This window comes from Xenopus laevis, chromosome 1L, assembly GCF_017654675.1.
Source record: "Xenopus laevis strain J_2021 chromosome 1L, Xenopus_laevis_v10.1, whole genome shotgun sequence".
Taxonomy (NCBI): Eukaryota; Metazoa; Chordata; class Amphibia; order Anura; family Pipidae; genus Xenopus; species Xenopus laevis.
In genome coordinates, this window is record NC_054371.1 from 209,479,891 (window position 1) to 209,485,890 (window position 6,000).

Here is a 6,000-nt window from a genome sequence, read left to right on the forward strand (position 1 = left end):
CTTTATTTATAAACCCGGTATAGTTTCCAAAAGTAAAGGTTTAGCAGTAGTGTCTTTTTAATAAGCTTTGTTACTTGCACAATGTTTTTATTTAAATGTCATGGCTTAACTATTTTATTTCAATATATTGCACCCACTTAAAAAAAAAACAGGTCAACCCACTGTTTCAGGAAATCCTTTTACATACAAGATCATTATAATAATGTTTTTAGGATATTGTGGTGCAATATTGTTTAGCCATCTGTTAAATTGCTCTCTGGTTGTGTGTTTAGAAGTGTCTGCCTTAAGCGTCTTCTAATTTCTTAGACCTGCGACTGCCTGTTATGGTGTATTTCAGCAGCCACAAGGAAAACACTATCAATCACTAGCCAAGGGCAGCTGTTTTTGACAAGCTTCTGTCTGACGCCTAATGCATTACAACTGTCAGCAAGCCTCTGTCTTTGTCTACCAGATCTAAGCTGGCCGTCTTGCCCTTTCGTCTTTTTTACATTAGAGTGCGTCACTTACGTACAATTCTAGAATTTGAGACATGTTTTAGAAGTCATCATTGATGTGTGTGATACTTCCTCCTCCTCCTCCCCTTCTGCTGCCTATGGTGCCATATCTGTTGCCGACCCAAATCTTTACTGATATAGATGTAGCGCAGTGTATTTCATTGTATTTATACAAGTGACAGATTTTTGTAACCTGTTAGCTAGAGCAGTTTCTCTTTTGTAATGGCCATTAATTTATATATAGAAAAAAAAACTTTGTATCTTTAATAGTTAAGAGTGTTACATTTGTTTATTATCTGTAATAGTCCGATTTTATACACAATTTACTACTCCTGTATGATATGGATGAGTAGAATTGTGGGAAAGCACCACAATGATCAATAATGATATCCACAATGTATAAAAATAAAGGGGAATGTACCATTCAATGTACTAATTGTTCTGGTCCTTTATTAACAGGCTATTAATAGCTACTTCTTTCAAATATTTCTTTTGGAAGGGATAATCTTTTTTTTATAGGCATTGGAAAAAGTAACACAACACTATGAGCTGTGCCAACGATCCACCAACTGAGAAATGCTTGACGGAGGTTACAAAATGTTGCATTCACTTAATAAACACGCACTTGCATGTTTTGTGTTGTGCTGGTACTGTCGATTTCTTCTATTGCATTGGAAGCATGGGACCCACCATAACTCAGGCAAGTCACGTCAGAAGAATCTAGGGTGAACTGGTGGTACATTTTGATTGAGAAACACTTTTTGGGAACCCATCAGTCTGTAATTTCCAGCCATCTTGCCATTCCATTATGAATCTATTCAACTTGACCTCTATCAAGAACTGTTCACTTGGGGGCACATTTACTAAGCTCGAAGGAAGACTGATTAGTAGGTATTCTGCTGTTTGCCTTTGATTACCTTATCCCATGATTGAATTAATTCCATTGGTGGCTTGACGGAACACCAGAGGGAATCAAGGCTTTCCATCGAATCGTTCGATTTGAAGGATTTCGTCGTTCTTTTTCATTCGATTGATTGATCGTAGTATTTGCGGTAAATCCTTTGACCTCGATATTCTAAGTCGAAGGATTTTACCTCGAGGGTCAAATTCGAGGGTTAATTAACCCTCGATATTCGACCATTAGTAAATGTGCCCCTAAGTGTGTCTAAATCCCAGCCTTTCAGAACACAGTATGATGAATTTTTTTTGACATGTGGGGATTATTTACTTTACTACGAATTTTTTTTTTTTAAAAAAAAAAACTCAAATTTTTCGAGATTTATTGAAGGCCGATGCTGCAAAAAGCCAGAATCAAAAAATCCAAAAAAAAAAAGCCATCTCAGACCTGCCGAGGTTGTGTATAAGTCAATGGCAGAGATCCCTATCCTGTTTTGAAGTTTATGTGATCTGCGCTGGAATTAGCCAGAAAATCTGACCTTGTTGGGTAAGAATCCAAACAATTTGGGTTTTCTGATAAAAATCCCCCAAAAAACATACCATTCGAGTTTTTCCTCGATTTTAAAGGATGTTTTCCCAAACCTATTAAATTGAGCTTTTTTAATAATAAGGTAAAACCTGGTATGGGAGTTTGGTTGTGTTTTTTTATTTAAATAATGAGGTCAATTCGGACTTTAGTAAATAATCCCCGTAGGCTTATCATTAAAGGTCGAATATTAGTGGTTTTAATGGTTTTTGAAAACCACAACTAGACTCACTTTCTCTAAAACCATGAATGTCAAAAGATTTGTTAAACAATGCAAATAAAAAAAAAATAGTAAGAATGGAAAATAGAGCAGAATGATCCTAAAAAAATATGATTACCTCTAAAACCTCATGGTTTTTTTTCATGTTTTTTATTTGGACAATTCTTAGTAAAAGAAAAATCCAGAAAACTTATAAATTTCAGAATTGTTTTAAAACAATCCAATACGATCAGCACAGCTTCCTCTGACTTCTATAAGACCTGGACACTTTTAACCTGGCAATGTTTTGTATCAGTGATTTTCGTGGTTTTCACACTTAATAGATCTCAAATTTTTACACAGATTGTTAGTAAATTGGTCCCTTAGAGTTGATGCCCTATGAGCTGGTGGGCTAGTTGGCTGGCATTTAAAATGTGAAGCTTCTCCATATATAAATTCTTTGCTTCATGTTGTACTTTCATCCTCCCTTACTAATATGTCCATATCATGAATGTGTTGTAAAAATATCCAGCTCTGTGTACTCAAATAGAACCTCATAAATAAATGGAAAATTAAGAACAATGAAAAAAATTATACCAGGTTCAAGATAAAGAACTAAGCCAGCCTCCTGTTGCTTTTTTATCATGCCAAACTGTGGCTATGTAGGTTGTCAGTGCAGGATTATTTTAGCTGGGGACATTACATTGGCCAGATGTTGACTTACAGTGAATATTTAACCTGAGTTGGGAGCAGCCATAAAATAAATCTTAAATTGTTAACAAGTAGGGATGCACCAAATCCAGGATTCAGTCTAGGATTCGGCCAGGATTCTGCCTTTTTCAGCAGGATTTGGCCGAATACAAATTAGGGGCAGGGAGGGAAATTGCGTGGCTTTTTGTCAGAAGACAAGAAAGTAAATAATGTTTTCCCGTTCCCAGTCCTAATTTGCATTTGCAAATTTGGATTAAGTTCGTTATTCGCCTGAATCTATTGCGAAGGATTCGGGGGTTTGGCCAAAATGGTGGATTCGATGCATCCCTATTAACAGGTATCACATTTGCATTCACTATCCCCAAGAAAAAATAAATATATCCCCTGCCATTCAGTTGCATTAAAAACACATAATGCCTGGCTGCAAACACAAGCTGATGGCATCAGAAATCTTTTGTGAAATGCAAGCTCTGGGGCAGTAACCCATAGCAACCAATAGTAGAATTTACTAGTCACCTGTTTAAATGCAAGCATCTTATTGGTTTCCATGGGTTACTGCTCCTGGGCAAACATATGGGGGTTAGTGTCTTATTCTACCAATTATGGCATCTATAGTACCAGCTACAGGAATAGTGTGGTTGGCGCATTCAATGGAATGCAGAATTTACAGTCTGTTCTTACCTCAGTTGCTTGTTAGCTAATGTTTTATCTTGTGCCAAATAGTATTATTATAGTATTATTATAGTGTAGATAGCCACATACAGTATATACGCATGTCTTTCTGTCCTTTCTTCCATCTTGAAAAGTTTAATTTAATTGTTGTTGCGTATTAATCATTAATCTTAAAAAGAAGACTTTGTTGACACTGATTCTCATGATTATACAACCTCTTCTAGTGACGGTGATGGTGTTTTTCATCTGCATCAAATCACAATAGAATTTGCCAGTATTTGCTTTTATATCTCTTCTTATCCAACAAACTATCAGTCATGCAGGACTGTAAAGATCAAGTTAACAATCTGCTTAGATCTTTTATCATTTACTTGTCCAGTTTGCTCAGAACAAAAGATAGAATTTGTGTAACCCTGGGAGCTCTGCCAACTGAGCCTGTACATGAAGGCACTCAGCAAAGCATAAGAGGCCCACAGCAGGCCAGTTTATCCTGCCGCAGTTCAAAAACAATCCTACATTTTTTTGAGAAGACGTTTTTCTTCACTATATGGGCTTCCAAGCCTGAGCCCAGGGTCTCAGGTAAGAGATTATAATCACATGGGGCTGCCTAATATTTTGGCATCCTTTAAAGCAGTGATCTCCAACCAGTAGCTCGTGAGCAACATGTTGCTCTCCAACCCCTTGGATTTTGCTCCCAGTGGCCTCAAAGCAGGTGCTTATTTTTGAATTCCAGGCTTGGAGGCAAGTTTTGGTTGTATAAAAACCAGGTGTACTGCCAAACAGATCCTCCTGTAGGCTACCAGTCCACATAGGGGCTACCAGTAGTCAATCACAACCTTTATTTGGCACCCCCAGGAACATTTTTTGATGCTTGTGCTGCTCCCCAACTCTTTTTACATCTGAATGTTGCTCACGGGTGAAAAAAAGGTTGGGGACCCCTGCTTTAAAGGAAATCTTTACCCCAAAAATGAATACTTAAGCAACAGTTTATATCATATTAAGTGGCCTATTAAGGTGTCTTCCCAAACTGGAATATATATTTAAGTAAATATTGCCCCTTTACACCTCTTGCCTTGAACCAACATTTCATGATGGTCTGTGTGCTGCCTCAGAGATCACCTGACCAGAAATACTACAACTCAGGGGCAGATTTCTCAATGGTCGAATTAAAAATTAGAAGTAAAGAAATTCGAATTTCGAGCTATTTTTGTGTACTTCGACTATCGAATAGACCATAATTCGATTAGAGTATCAAAATTTATCATGTACTGTCTCTTTAAAACTTCGACTTTGACCATTCGCCATCTAAAACCTGCCGAATTGCTGTTTTAGGCTATGGGGGACCTCCTAGAAATCATTTGGTGGACTTTGAAAGTTGTTTTGGGGCAAATCCTTCGATTCGAATTTGATAGAATGCCCTAAAACTTAAATTTAAATGATTCAAATACAGCCTATTCACCCGCACAGCCTAAACTCCCATTACTTTGAAATTCAACCCTTGATATATCTGCCCCTAACTGTAACAGGAAGAAGTGTGGGAGCAAAAGACACAATGTCTTTTAATTGGCTCATGTGACCTAACAAGTATGGTTTGTTTGTGTGCACCGTGAATCGTAGGATCCCAGGAAGTGGTCCTTATTTTTTAAAATAGCAATTTTCTAATTATGATTACTCAATGGCACATACTACTAAAAAAGTACAGTATATTGTTATGAAAGTAGTTTATTTACATGAAGCAGGGTTTTACACATGAGCTGTTTTATGCAATATATTTTAATAGAGACCTACATTGTTTGGGGGGTATAGTTTTCCTTTAAATCTAATAGCTTACCAGAAATTTCTTTTCAGTGTAAGTTTGCAGATTGCAGTGATTGAAAACTGCTTGCTTTTAAATGAAATGTGATCAGTGAAGCTGCTCTAGCTCAATTTCCTACGAGTGCCCCCTTATAATTTGGAAACTTTATCTAATAAAGTCGCTGAATAATGGATTCAATGCATACCTAATACAATGCTTTATAATTCGTGAGAATGTTGCAGCCAATCGCATATGGAAACATGCCGTTAGTCTATATCACTCATTCAGTTAATTTGATATTTATGACGAACCAGTGATGACAGCGTTGCCTTTGTCCAAGGTTCCAGAAGACTAAGAAATCAAACTTTTTATTCACTATAAAAATGTAAAATATTGCATCAGCCAATGCAGACATGGAAAAGTCATCATCAAAGTATTTGGGGCAAAATCATTTGCACAGTACTGGCATTTTCCATTCAAGTCACTGGGGCTTATTTATCAACACTGGGCAAATTTGCCCATGGGCAGTATCCCTCAGCAACCAATCAGCGGTTGGCTTTTTTCAGCCAGTAAATGACCCCCAACTAAGAGGTGTTGCCTTTGGCTGTTTTTCGTGATCAAGAATGATCAATATTCTTTCTTGAGC